At 43.9% G+C, this 14,454-nt stretch overlaps 1 protein-coding gene across 7 annotated transcripts in view; it reads right to left on the bottom strand.

Moving 5' to 3' along the window:
* PEA15 (proliferation and apoptosis adaptor protein 15) overlaps positions 1–14,454 on the bottom strand; it is a 447,785-nt gene that overhangs the window by 167,241 nt on the left and 266,090 nt on the right. The gene's annotated exons all lie outside the window — the stretch shown is intronic.

Raw genomic sequence — 14,454 nt, 5'->3', positions numbered from 1 at the left:
GCTCGGTGGTGATCTGTTGTAGACTGTAAGAAGGTTGCTGGTAAAAGAGAAACAAGTGTTAACCTTCTAAACAAAGAAGTTTGACCACTCTATAAGGATGGGTAGCTGATTATGGTTGCCATGTAGGATGATGTTGTAGTGTATGTGGGGACCTTTTGATACTATGTGGGGCTCTGTTGTGTGGTATGTGAGACGCTTCTGTGGACGGTGAAACAGCCAGTTGTGAGTTAAGTTAGAGCCTAATGAGACTCAGTGCTTGAGCATTACAATCGGAGAATAAATTAGCCCTCTCAGTGTTCTCTCTGCTCTTAGCTGTAGCAGAACATGTATTCCACTGATTAAAATCATACCTGAGTTTCTAGTCCACCATAAGCCATGTAGCCCTTCACTCTCAACTGAGTATGATGGTGAAATTACACTGCTTAGTAGGGCAGTCAAACCTATACAACACTGGTCTAAACAACAAATAAAGCACTGGCGAAACCAATATGCATGGCCTTAATATGCTGGTGCAACGGTCAAGGTTTTTTATTTTACATTTTTATAGCAACTATATGCAACATAATGAAAAGAAAAGAAAACTGACCACCAACTGAAGAACACCTGCGCTAACAACAAAAATGTTAAATTAAAAAAAAAATCTTGCTATAGCTATTTTACCAGGGATTTATTAAAAAAAAGCAAGCCTTTCAGTCGAGCCATGGATGTTACCATTATTTTTTTATCAGGGCAGCAATAACAAATCAGACCTCAATCAAGCACTCAAAATGCAGGCAGCAACAAAATCACAGCGTTTCTTAATACTTTATAACCGCAACTTTGAAAAGGAAACAGGAAAAAGTCACAATCTAACTGGACACCTGACGTGCAAACATAAGAAATAAAACATACAAAAATAAAATTAAAAAAGCACAGTTTGAAAAAGCTTTGCCACTGCAGAGAAAGGAACAATATGCACGAGTTTTGTGCATTAGATTGTGCCGTCACTCAAAGTGAATTGACGCAATGAGTTTAGTGGGCAGACCCAAAGCCCACTTCATGATGTGGTAAGCAGAAGCAAAATGTCAATGACAATTAAAAAGACAAATGATGAAGCCTGGTGGCCAGAAACCCCTCCAAGTATGGGGCTACAACTGTCTCACAGACCAGGCATGAAAGGGTACTCGATAGATGCACCAAACATTCTTCAATTAACACGATTTAGCAAAGGACGGGTACAAATATGGATAACAACGTACTGATCTTGTGTGGCTAATTTATATGATCCTTCCTATACTGACTGGTTCACAAATTTGCTGCTTTTATTCCCGACCTTCCTCTTCCTCTATCAAAATGTCAAAAGAAAAACACGCGCTTGTAAAAAAATATGAAAGGGCAGCATTGTATGCATCCTCCCCCTCTTCTTGGTGCCCCCTCACCAAACAGAGATCTCATCTGACCTTTACAAAACCTTCAGGGACACAGCGATGTCCGAAGGAAGGCTTGTGCTTGGCGCTGCTATCTCACGGCAAGCAGTGAGCCGCCTGCCTCGCACCCAGGCTCCCGGCTAGGACAAAGAGGTCCTCTGCCTCCATAGCAGTGCTTAATTTGTGCTTGTTGTTTCCGGGGCCGGGGCTTATTCTTCAGCCTCAAGCATGTGCTGCAAGCAAAAGACATATATGGGAAAGACGGAGGAAGGGAACAAACAAAAAAGTGTCACAAAGGTAGAAAGCTGCAAGAGTGAGCTGAAGGGACAGGGAGTGGCTTTATATGAATTGAAGAGGCCCGAGATGGCTTCAGGATTACACTGCCTCAGTATTCCGTGCTGGCACATTGAAATACAGCAGCCGCGTGTTTAAAAGGAGGGCTTTGGGCACAGGCACCTTTTTATTTAGAAATTAAGCACTGCTCCATAGTGACAGCCCCCCCTCCCGTGCAATGGCCACAGAGAAAGCTCTTGCACATGCACCAAGGCTCCCTGCCTCAGCCATCAGGCCATCTTCCTGGGTAGTTTATTCCCTCCCCTTCAATCAGGCATGAAACCCCCACCCTGTCGTCAGATTCCCTGATTCTTCTATCAGACCACCTGCCATCACTAACAGCCTTTGGACTCCCTGCTACTGCATCCAAGGCTCCTACCCAGTCACTGCAGTGAGGCATGTCCTTTAAAAGGAATGTAAAAGGTGCAGGACTGTAAAAGGAGGGTGGCTGAAGAAGCATACCTAGGAATTCTTTCCAAGAGGTGTGGCCTATGTAATGAAGTGAGGAACATGTGATCTAAAATGTTTTGTGTTGCCTAACTTGCTGCTCGACCAATATGTGGGTCGCTGTGAGTTTGCTTTAGTGCTTTGAGACATAACACACAAAAAGAACATAAGCCTAAAACAGTCTAAATCTATTGACTTTGCCAATGCTTGTTAGTTGTATCAGAGAGTGGAGTAATGACAATGATTTTGTTGTGAATAATTAAAATTGGAAATGTTTCATTTCTGATAATATCTGTCTAAAACATCCACGGCCTGTTGAAAGGGTAGTAGTCTTTGGTGTGTCTCAATCACTCCTGATCGCCTCTCTCCTCTGCAGTCTCTCACTCAGTTAGACACTTACATTTTTCTGCAATCCTCCCTCTGTGTATGTCATTTTGCAAGTTCTTCTTTGTGTTGCCTCCACTTCACCATGCTCTCTCTCTCGCTTTCTCTTTCTCTGTCTTTCTCACTATTTCTCCTCACCGGTAAAGACAGCATTTTCTTTTTCTTTGTCACTGCCAATATTTGAACAGCAATGTATACCTCCTTCCTAAACTTTCACTTAAAATAATAATTACAATCTCCACATATGTAACCCTCCTTCTGTGCCCTGTGCAGGGAGTTATGATCCCAGAAGAGCCTCCGGGGATTGTAATATGGAGGACGGGATATCCGTCATATTTGTTACCGAGTAACCAGTCCGTCAAGTTCTAAATCAGGCCCTAAGCCTCATGTTGGAGTCTAGTATGTTAAAGATTCTCTTAGTGGCAAAACTAAATTTTGAAAACCTCAATCTTCCCACTAAAATCTTTTTTTGCATTTTTTTGTTGAACTAACTGAAAGATTTTATAATTTGTGTAATTGCTTGATGTATACTTATGCCTGTATTTTCATAGAAAATTGCTTAGGTTGGGGTCTCTGGCTTCTGGTAGAGATTCAGTGGGAGTCTATATAAATCAAAATGTTAAGAACCACTGCCATACATCGTTCAGTTCCCTCCACTTCCAAAGCTCGTCTGCTTTCATAGTGAATATTTTTTTAAGATTGGCAAAGCGTGCTTCCCTGTCCTCCTCTATATCAAGCATTTGCACTGTGTTTCCTGGACAAAAAAACAGTGTTTCCAGTTCATGGATTTCAATTAATGACCTGGTGCGTTTTGAAAGATGTAGTCATGGGTTGCTTCTATTTAACCAATTGGATCATTTCACCTGACAACAATTATTTGTAATAGGAAAGCTCAAGACAAGAAACATAGCATCTTGACAAGACCGAACGGGACTACCCTAATGTAATCCCCCTGTGTCGCTATTCAATTTTACACCTCTCTTCACCATCTCTAAGGGTTTGCGTAATTCATGTTATTTCATTTTGTTGAATTAAACAGAATTTTTCAAAAATGGTGCCTAATTATGTGAAAACAAATCTGCATTTGGCACAATAGTCTAGATGCTTTTATGGTATGTATTCATGAACCTAATAAAGAGACTTTTTAATTGAGCACTATAGCTTACCACACAATGCATTGATGTTTCCCCCTTTGAGACACAAGAATGAATTTTGTGCTATAAAAATGCTGCAAAAAAGTGCCACGAATGACAACTGCTTGTGTTCTGGTTCATCTGGTTGTACTCATGCTCCAGTTGTAAAATATGTCCACACATAAGGCATACTTTTGCCATATCTTGTATTGACATACTTTTAGGAATTTCACATAAGAAGCGTAATGCGAAATTCCCGGAATTACCTAAGATTACACCCAGCCTAACCATTTCCTCTCCTGGAAAAAAAGGAAATAATTTGAACATAAGAATAACTTGATTTAACATAGTGTTTTGAAGCACTGCTAATAACAGGCATTACAAGAAGTAACTGAAGGGTACTCAATTTATCAACACTGGGAGAATAACTGGAAAGTTGGCCTGGTGGAGGTTTGAAAAAATAATTTACTGATCCATTTCAGTGGCTCTAAATGTGCCACCTTGGCCTCTAAATGTAACCTATCAGCCTCTCACGAGACTATTGTTGCCTAGTCCATAACTGGTAGCCAGTCCCTTAATCCATTTTGGTTTCTTTCAGAAATAGAGGTGCTTTCTTTAAAATCTTATGTAGAATGCAAAATGTATCATACAATACACAACATTTATAAAAGGTAACTTGTAAAAACATGAGACTGGGAACTAAAACACATATTAGCAATAAAAGACTCATACCATGAGTTAATTAAAGACAATTATTTTATGCTCATTGTTTACACTTTCAATTTTACCAGCTTGGAGAAAATTTGAGATTCAGACAGACCCGAGGAAATATCTGCGATGTGGTATAACCGAGAAATGCAAGGACGATGTATTTGTTCTAAAGAACTATGGGCCTGATTACGATTCCGGCGGGCGGCGGAGGCCGCCCGCCAGAATTCCGCCCTCCATAATACCGCTCCGCGGTCAGAAGACCGCGGAGGGTATTATGAGTTTTTCCCTGGGCTGGCGGGCGGTCTCCAAAAGACCGCCCGCCAGCCCAGGGAAAAACTCCCTTCCCACGAGGATGCCGGCTCGTAATAGAGCCGGCGGAGTGGGAAGGTGCGACGGGTGCTGTTGCACCCGTCGCGTATTTCACTGTCTGCAAATACATTTTGGGGCCCTCTTACGGGGGCCCCTGCAGTGCCCATGCCATCGGCATGGGCACTGCAGGGGCCCCCAGGGGCCCCGCGACTCCCCCTCCCGCCATCCGGTTCCCGGCGGGAGAACCGCCAGGAACTGGATGGCGGGAGGGGGAGTCGGAATCCCCAAGCCGGCGCAGCAAGCTGCGCCGGCTTGGAGGATTCCTTGTGGGCAGCGGGAAACCGGCGGGAGACCGCCGGTTTCCCTTCTCTGACCGCGGCTAAGCCGCAGCGGTCAGAATGCCCCGCGGGGCACCACCGGCCTGTCGGCGGTGCCACCGCGTCCCGCGGCCCTGGCGGAAGTAATCCGCCAGGGTCGTAATGACCACTTATATTTCTAGTGTAAAAGAGAAAAAAAGCATGGACTTCCTTAAAAAGTACATTTTATGTACAAATGTAATCTTCAAAGTCAATATCTTTCTAATTCGATGTTTTACAACACAAGTAGGGAACTAACTCTAAGCCAGTAAATAAAGTTTTTAGTGCAAACATTAAAAGTTACAATTGTATGCATCGAGGAACTGAGGGAGAGTTTAATTTGTTCAAAACTGATGCAGTGCTTAATTTTGTACAACCAAAATAATAATACTTGCATGGGTTGAAAAGTTTTTCTTTGGAGCCAACCACAGACACAGTCAAAGGCTTAAGTTGCCGAATACCACTACTACCACTAGTATCCTGCTGGCGATTTCTTTTTGGATACATCAAAGTTCTCAGTGTATGAGGTCTAAGTGTAAATGGTCAATTAACCACAATTGAAGTACCAATGTTTTTAAATAAGTTGAGATGGAAAGATTGTGTTCCTTAAGAAAGCCTCATGTACATACCATCCAGGGACAAAAACAAGGGTATAACATAGACCCCTGCAGGCCCCGTGGAGCAGGATATGTCATCATTCAGAGGGTGTCCTTTTAACCCAAAGCCCCTAATATCTGTGCTTTATTGGGTCTCGGAAGCCCCTCACCACCTTCTGCAGATATGGCCACCATTATATTGTGTTACACAGTTGGCCCAAAAGAATGGTGTCCTGAAAGGAGCACAGGGGTTCTCTGTACCATTTAATGTCAGTTATTCTTGAGCCCATTGTTGGTCCCGCAGACGGTGAAGGTTCATGGAAGAATCTTATTGCAAGGCATTGGAGAGGGTTAGCTCTGAAAAGGGAAACAACACCAAGTTGGGAGGAGGTAAACTATGCAAACTTCAAAAAATACTTGGCGACACTGCTACTCGGAAGAACACGTGGGAGAACACAATCAGACTGCTGGGTTCCACCGAGAGTTCCTATTGCATAAACTTTTATTCTAGTTCAGAGGTACTTAGCCTGCCTGCGTATCAGGCTTACGGATGCAGGAGGCACACAAATCACACTGTAACATAATATATGAATAGGACAGGGTTTATCTGCACCCGCCATATGGTGAGCAGAGAGAGGCACAGAAGACTGACTACCGGCTGAAACTAACCAGAAATCAGTTATTCTGCCCTTGTACCCACGCCTCTCAGTGGCCTGAGTGGCCATACAATATGGAAAAGAAATACTGTTCAATTTTAGATCTGGCTTAACAGTTCAGCTGTCTGCTAGACAAATTGTTACAAATTCTTTAGATCAGAGTGGGCTTTTCGTTCCACCCAGAGGAATAATACAAACTCACTTTGTGCTGTTAGCTTTTTGGTTTACCATTCCACCTTCCAGGAAGTGCTTCCATTGGAACCTATGAGGGACTATTATACATCTGAAAGTACACCCAGTCGTGATGCTGTTTGTCACATTCAATTCTTAAACTCCTTTATGCATTTTATAGATAATGCAATTGTTTTCCTCCTTGTGTCCCGGCATTTGCTTTCCTAACATGCCAAAGCGTTAATGCAATAAATATCATTTGTCCACGCAATACAAGTTAACGACTTTTTACAATATTTTTTTTTACATGTGCTGACGTATTAAATGCAAACTTATTGGCTTTGCCAATTCTTGTTTATTGTGTTTAGCAGTTTATGCCCCATTTCTTAAGGACAAATCCACAGAGCTCTCTGGACCTCATTTTGAAGGGAGCAGTCACAGGGCATCTGCCAAAAATTGGGAGATGACCCATCCAGCCGTCTCTAGTATCACCTGCCTCATTTATACTGAGATGAAAGGACAAGTTACTGATGATGGAGCTGCCACGGCTCACCATTTAGGAATACCTGCTAGACAGAGGCAGTGCAAGTGGCAATGCTGTTGGATGGGCCTTATTTAGACAGCCTCTCTAACACAATATCCACCAGATGTTTTCCTTTTCTAGGTTGCTAGACGGCCACTAGAGCGCACTGAATACTCTCACCACTGGAAGACAGCAGTAGGATGGGCATGTGATGAGTTTGAAGCTTTGGAAGGCTGAATGAGCTTTCTGCCCTCCTGCAAGTCAGCAAAGTGAATACCGTTAAATTGGTTAATAAAATCATATATTATTTATAAAGCTTAAAAATGGAAGTAGGGTGATATAAACAGCTAATAACAAGCCATAATAATTATTAATATTGTTATCATGTATGTAGTATGTAAACCACGACAGTCCCTGGTAGAAAAGGTGCACAAATGTCTCTTACACACTGGGGGAAAGTCCTCATCCTGGGTATGAAAGTAGTTTTGGCTTTTTCCCCACTGATAGTCACCTACTGTGCTGGTTTCTCTTAAAAAATGAAACTGTAGAGAGGCCCTTCATGTTACGGTGGTCCTGCCATTAAGTGTTTTTGTCACAGAAACGGTTCTCACCATGGAAATACGAGCTTCTTTGGAAAACAAAATGATTTCGAAAAGACACGAAATTCTAGCTACTGTTGGCTACCATTGGCTGGGAGATGTAAAGGCAAGAAGTTTGCTGCCCCCCAGCTATACAGTGAAGGGCCCTCCATCCTCTACAAAAGGTACTCATTAGGTCTATCCTACCAGACAGGTTGCAGCTGCCTCTTGTGGCCTTACCAAAAACTTCCAGTGGACTCAGAGTCCTCCTACTGCTTATCACTCTTGAATGTTTCACGTGCAATGGTTTGCTGACCTCTTCTTGTGATGGTCCCTCCGCTGGAGCCTCTTTACCATCCTTTTGATTGGCAGCCTTGCATCCTTTCATGTCTTACTTTGAAGGGACCACTCTTTTCATGTTTCGTTAGAGCGCTTGTGTGTTCCAACTCTCTCCATCTTGTGCTTCTCCCCACATCAAATATTGTAATTTATATAATCCCTTCCCTCACACTCCTCGTTACTTTTTAAACATTTTTTTTTACATTTCTTTGGTGCTCAGGCAGCTTCCATTTATTAATAGGCTTCTCCACTTGCTGAAATGCACTTTAGTGCAATTGGAAATTATTTTTTAGTGAAAGTACAAGTGGCATCTGCCATCTTGGATTGGTAAATAAAAAAGGCACCTGCATCATCAGGGGCATGCATGCTTGGTGATGCAAGCACATGTATAATCCATCACACGTGTGTGCAGTAACATCCAGATGTGCACGTTTTTTGTCAATGCTGTATTGCTTTGGCTAAGACAATAGTTCCCAACCGCTTAATTTGTAATGGAATGAGTGGGGTGCCCAAAGCTCTGTTCAGTCCATGACCTCTGCTATTAAATGTCGGTGCGCTGAAAGCGTAGCCTGGATTGCACCCCATGCCCCTTTAATCCACTGCCAGACACTCTATCCCCTTTATCTCTCTCCTGCATGTCCTTGCTTTCTCACTTTGTTACTGCTTTTTTCTATCCTTTTTTTCCTCCTTCATTCCCATGATTTTTTCTCTCTCATGCACTCTGTCAATGTCTGATGAGGAAAAACGAGTGCCAGTCCCAAAAAATGAGTGCTGGTGGGCCACCTCTCGGCAACCACCGCCTCAAATTTATCACTGGCCAAAAGACGGGGCCTACCGGCTGTGCCAACGCATGTTTTTAAGAGATGCTAAAAAAAACAGAGAGGGTAGTGATGGAGAGTGGCAATTTGATGGACAACCCAATATAGTTAATTGGGAGGAACACTGAAAGGAGAGGCAGCATCTCTTCCAAAGTAATTCGCAGACGAGCACACAGAGTTCAAGTGCTAATAGCTGGAAGAAGAGAAATTGTCTGCTCGTGAGCGTGAATTTGCAGGTGTCTGTGAGCAGAAAAGGTGCCTGTGAATTCAAGCGTGCTCCGAGAAAATCAGAACACATTAACCCGCTCATGAATAATACAAATTATGATAAAAACACTCTAAGGGAGGAGTGAGAAGTGCCCAAAACTCTGAATACATTTTCCTAACAGGCAGGCTTTTAGAGGGCCTTCTGAGCCTCACTGCTGCTGCATCTTGCAAAGTACGTCATCACCCGAAGCGCCTCGAAGGCTAATGGCCTTGTTATTTACAGCATCCCACGTGTAATCCTACTTTTTATTCCTTCCCCTTGAATAATGTGGTGCATGTGTTGTGGCACGCATTCAAAACCGGATTCAATTAAAAAAGGCATATCCATAATTGTGCTACCACTTTAATTGCGCCAGCTAGTGGAGGGCCTTCTGAGGAAAAACATATATTGTGGCTCCAGAAATAGGAGTTGTTAACTGGGCAGGAAGTAGCACCCAATTAACCAATTCTGAACCATCTTCATGGTACATTGCAATGAACTTTGATAGGGACAGGGTTCCTATAAAAAACAGAAGCCATTAGTGGAGAAAATCGTGTATAAAGGAAGTGCACATAGAAGGTTTGTTAAAAGGGTACCACTAAAAGAAACCTTAAGAACTTCACCGAAAATACAGAAACTGAATTATAGTTCTGACTCAAATGCATAACATCACTGAAATTCGCCAGGCATGATCTACGGTACACAATAATTTCACATGGGTTTCCAAGCTCAAAACAACCTTTCCCCAATGACACTTGGAAAAAGGCGGCCCAGTCAGAGTAAATCATGTAATGTCAAGGCATGGCTTGTGTGCCATCCTAACAAATACTAGTGAATTTCATCCTTAGGTAATGTCAATGAAACCCCTCCACCCGACATCGATTTTAGCCTACTCATGTCTAAGTGTTCCTACCCAGGCTTCCCGTAGGACCGCTGGCCAGGAGATAATGAATGCAGAGCCCTATTTTCCAGTGACTTATACAATTTGTACTCCCCTCCATGGGAACGTAGCAAACGATTAGGGGTTATAACTGGTACTGCCACTGGGTAATTTTGCAAATGTGTAGGGTAATTTCGAGCTTTAATTTGCTCACACCAACTGGTGAAAAATGTTGCTTTGCACTTATCGGATAGTGCAAAATTGTCGAATGCTTGTGCAAAACTGACGGCCCTTTTGAAGTTTCTTAAACTGGCACTTGGTGCCTAGAGGGTTTTTGGTAGCAGCAGTCGCATAAGCATGGTTTTATTACTTAGCATAATGCGTTGCTGTTGATTGTTTTTTCTGTTCTCACTATACCAGTTGGCATAAGCCTTTGACTTTAACTGAAATTCATTTCAGCAGCCATTACTGATTTTCTGCAAGTCATTCTACACCACAAATACTTTCAGGATGATCTCATCCCTGACCTTTATATTGCCTGTGCTTGCTTGGAAGTCAGCTGGTATGTGAGTAAATGAGGTGCTACCCCATAGATTCTTGGTGTCCTAGACAAAGTACATAGTTCTTTCCACTTCTCACCTTTATTGTATTAGTGTAGCTAGATTTCTGGTCAGTGGGTTCATGAATGACCCCTTAGCATGAAGTACCAGAGGCAGGGCCACCGGAATGATGTGGCAAGGGAGGGTTAAATTGTACAGCAGTTTGACTAAATTATGTGGCAAGAAATGTTAAATAATGCAGCGTAATGTGGTACATTGTGTGATAGCATGCTTTATTTTGCTATATTAACACATGGTGACGCTTTCTGGGCATAGATTTCACCTTATTAATACCAATTTAACACACAAATCTCCAATAAGCAATTGAAAGATGAGCAGTTAACATTTGTGAAGGGCTTTTGACTGCGCTGGAACACGAGTCGCCATAGTTTAAGTAACTTTTGATTCCTTTGAGCAACAAAAACGTTTTTTTTTTTTTTTTTTTTCTGCAAGTTATGCAGCCGATGACAGCTTTTGTGGCAGATGCTAAAATCTACAATTGCGCGGAAAGTGCCACCGCTGCACATTTGCATGATTCCAGTGGCCCCCCCGCCATAGGTGGGTGCTATTGCTGTGGATGCAGGGTGAGTGCTTCCATTTGATGAGATAAGACAATACTTAAATAGTGATTGTGGTCAAATACTAAATGAAATGGTCGATTTTCAATGTTCGTCCAACCACTCCACCTGGCAAAATTGTATTTTGCTTAGCATGCTAAAAAATCTTGGACTGTTCCTGGGTGAAGCCATTGAGAGAAGGCTTCTCGACACTCAGGGTGCTCCTACAAAATGAATAGAATTAAAGAGCACCCTGTGTTCTCTTGCACCGAGCACCCTTCCCAAGGCAGTCTTAAAGCAAGGCCTGACCGGAAACTAAAAGCACCTCCTGGCAAACAAATATTCAAGCCAGTCGTACTCCCGTCTTCCCGACACTCTTTCTCTTTCCATCCATTTATGTCTGTTTCTCTCCTTCTCACTCTCTGAGCTCTCTTCTTCATCTCTCTCTGTCCTCCCTCTTTCAGTGACGTGTATCTCCGCCTTTTCGCTCTCTTTTCGCTTAAGCTTCCACTGTGCTGCTATAAAGTGACAGTTGCACCAGCAGCGGCCGTGCAACTACAAAAAGTGGTCTCCGAAAACTACGACCCACCGGTAAAATTCCCGGTGAGATAAGTGCCCCGTCTAGCCCAGTGACTTTCAAGACATATCATTTGTGAATAGGGGGGCCCGCGGAGAGAGAGACTCGCTCTAGTCTCTCCGCGGGTCTTTTCGGGACAACAGGAAGTGGCGCGGGCGCGCCAGGATTGGTGGACAGGTAAGTAGGGGTGGGCTTTAGGGATGGGTTAAAAGGGGGTGGAGGGGTGGGTCGGCCTCTTTCCAGGCCGACCATTAGAGGGAGGAAGGTTTTGACCACCCACCCGCCCTGCACAGAAGGTAGGCAGCATGGGAGAGGGTTGTTAAGGGTAAGGCGTGATTCGGTAGGTAGGTTTAGGTTTTGACGTCAGTTAGGACAGGTGCGGCACAAGGGTTGGCAGGAAATGGGGGAGGGGGGAGAGCCAGATGCGGGCTTGTTCCCCCCTTCCAAGGGGAAAAATGAGGTGAAGGATCAGAATGGGGGGGAGGATTGTTTACAAACAAGGAGGGCATGGAAGGAATAGGGGAGTGTCTAGGGGAGGGGATTTGAAGAGAGCTATTAGAAGAGAAGGAAGGGCATAAGGAAGCTTTTAAGTTGAAAGTTGGGCGAGAGGGATTTTATACAGTTCAAAGTTGTTGTTGTTTATGTTAAATCCTGTCCTAAATAAATGACCTTTTGCACTAGAAATGAGTGTCAATGTATGTTTGTCCCGATGGGGGGGCCTGCGGAGAGAGAGACTCGCTCTAGTCTCTCCGCGGGTCTTTTCGGGACAACAGGAAGTGGCGCGGGCGCGCCAGGATTGATGGACAGGTAAGTAGGGGTGGGCTTTAGGGATGGGTTAAAAGGGGGCAGAGGGGTGGGGTCGGCCTCTTTCCAGGCCGACCATTAGAGGGAGGAAGGTTTTGACCACCCACCCGCCCTGAACAGAAGGTAGGCAGCATGGGAGAGGGTTGTTAAGAGTAAGGCGTGATTAGGTAGGTAGGTTTAGGTTTTGACGTCAGTTAGGACAGGTGCGGCACAAGGGTTGGCAGGAAATGGAGAGGGGGGAGAGCCAGATGCGGGCTTGTTCCCCCCTTCCAAGGGGAAAAATGAGGTGAAGGATCAGAATGGGGGGGAGGATTGTTTACAAACAAGGAGGGCATGGAAGGAATAGGGGAGTGTCTAGGGGAGGGGATTTGAAGAGAGCTATTAGAAGAGAAGGAAGGGCATAAGGAAGCTTTTAAGTTGAAAGTTGGGCGAGAGGGTTTTCATACAGTTCAAAGTTGTTGTTGTTTATGTTAAATCCTGTCCTAAATAAATGACCTTTTGCACTAGAAATGAGTGTCAATGTATTTTTGTCCCGAGACGGCAGCGCAGCGTGCCCGCCACCTGCCAATGCTTTTCACCTCAGGCCACCTTCTTGCCTGCGTCACTAACTGTGAATTAATTGGCTGAGTGGCCCGTCAGCACGTTCAGGATGGGGAGAGCGCGCGCAGCCACAGGTGCACGAGGCGCTCTCACCTGCAGAGCCCTGATGGCGCGAGGCTGGCGATTCCGTGTCATGGCGGGCGCGAGGTCGGCCTGAGGTAGAGAAGACGGAGGCTGTCGAAGCACTGACAACCACCTCCATGAGAAGCCCACTCAATAGAACCGACTCCTGAAAGAACTGAGGGGCTGGGCTGCTTTTTTGTGTGGGAGTTTCTTTTTGAGGTGGCTTTTTGATATACTGTCCTGCCCACAATTCACATACGACACGTTGGATGATTTGTCCACCGACATCCACCCCGGCACTTAACAACTCTCTATATTTAGGGGCGCATGCCCCCACCCCCCCACACTTTAAGTGCTTCTTGGCGCTCAATAACTCCCTCTACCCTTTATCTCTCTCCCCACCCACATTTATACATACATGTCCCTTTTATTATCTTTAACCCTGTTCCCCAAACACTGTTTTGACCCTCTTCTGCCAACCGAGATGACAACTTTCTGGTGCTCTCTGCTCCAAATAAGCTTATTTTTGTCGTCAAACTTATCCTCCTGACATGATTGTTCTACAGGTAGAAAGCTCATATAAGGCTGATAACCTTACTCCTTGCATTGTTTTAACCTAGATAACCTTGGTATGTGGCCACTTACTTTGTGCATCTTCCTGCACATGCATTGTATACTAAACCGCAGCAACAGACGCTATACACAACAAGGTCACTTGACCTTTGTCTAGGTAACTCGAAGATGTGACTTCAGTGTTCAAGCTGTACAGTCTGCTTCTGATGTTACTGCTTTGTTGCTCTTTGTATTTTTTTTTCCTGTTTCCTACGTTCTGCTCTACGATTCCATTTTAGGCTTAGCTTGTGTGACGTAAAACTTCAAAACACACGGTGATGTAAATAGGGAAGGATACAGTCTCTGGGCAAGGAGTTTTTGGATGACACCCCGAGGATGGAAAATAAACAAGGCCAAAGGGTGGCCACACTGACAACCCCTTCACTGTACACAACAGGAGGTCTGAGTTCAAGGAGGCTCAACACCTACAGAGGGAAATTTGAGACTACATGATCAAAACAAGCATTGACAAAGCCAATAGTTCCCGTCCTGGCAAGCTTGTACAATGTATATTTTATTTTATTTTTTGCATTGCAGGCATAGGCCACAAAAATAAACAGAAGAAAGAAAACATGCAGCCACCTAACTCTGGCTGCCATGTGCTCGAAAAACATTTCTAAATTGAAACAGCAATCACTAATGTGGCCACTAGAGATCTTACCTATGTATATTGCATTTTATTATTATTTATGTTGTACATTATAATATTTTATTATTTATATGTGAACGACACAAAAATAAAGGAGCACCTAACC

This window comes from Pleurodeles waltl, chromosome 12 (genome assembly GCF_031143425.1).
Source record: "Pleurodeles waltl isolate 20211129_DDA chromosome 12, aPleWal1.hap1.20221129, whole genome shotgun sequence".
Taxonomy (NCBI): Eukaryota; Metazoa; Chordata; class Amphibia; order Caudata; family Salamandridae; genus Pleurodeles; species Pleurodeles waltl.
The sequence above is the reverse complement of the archived record's forward strand: the minus strand, read 5'-3'. Positions and strand labels throughout refer to the sequence as shown.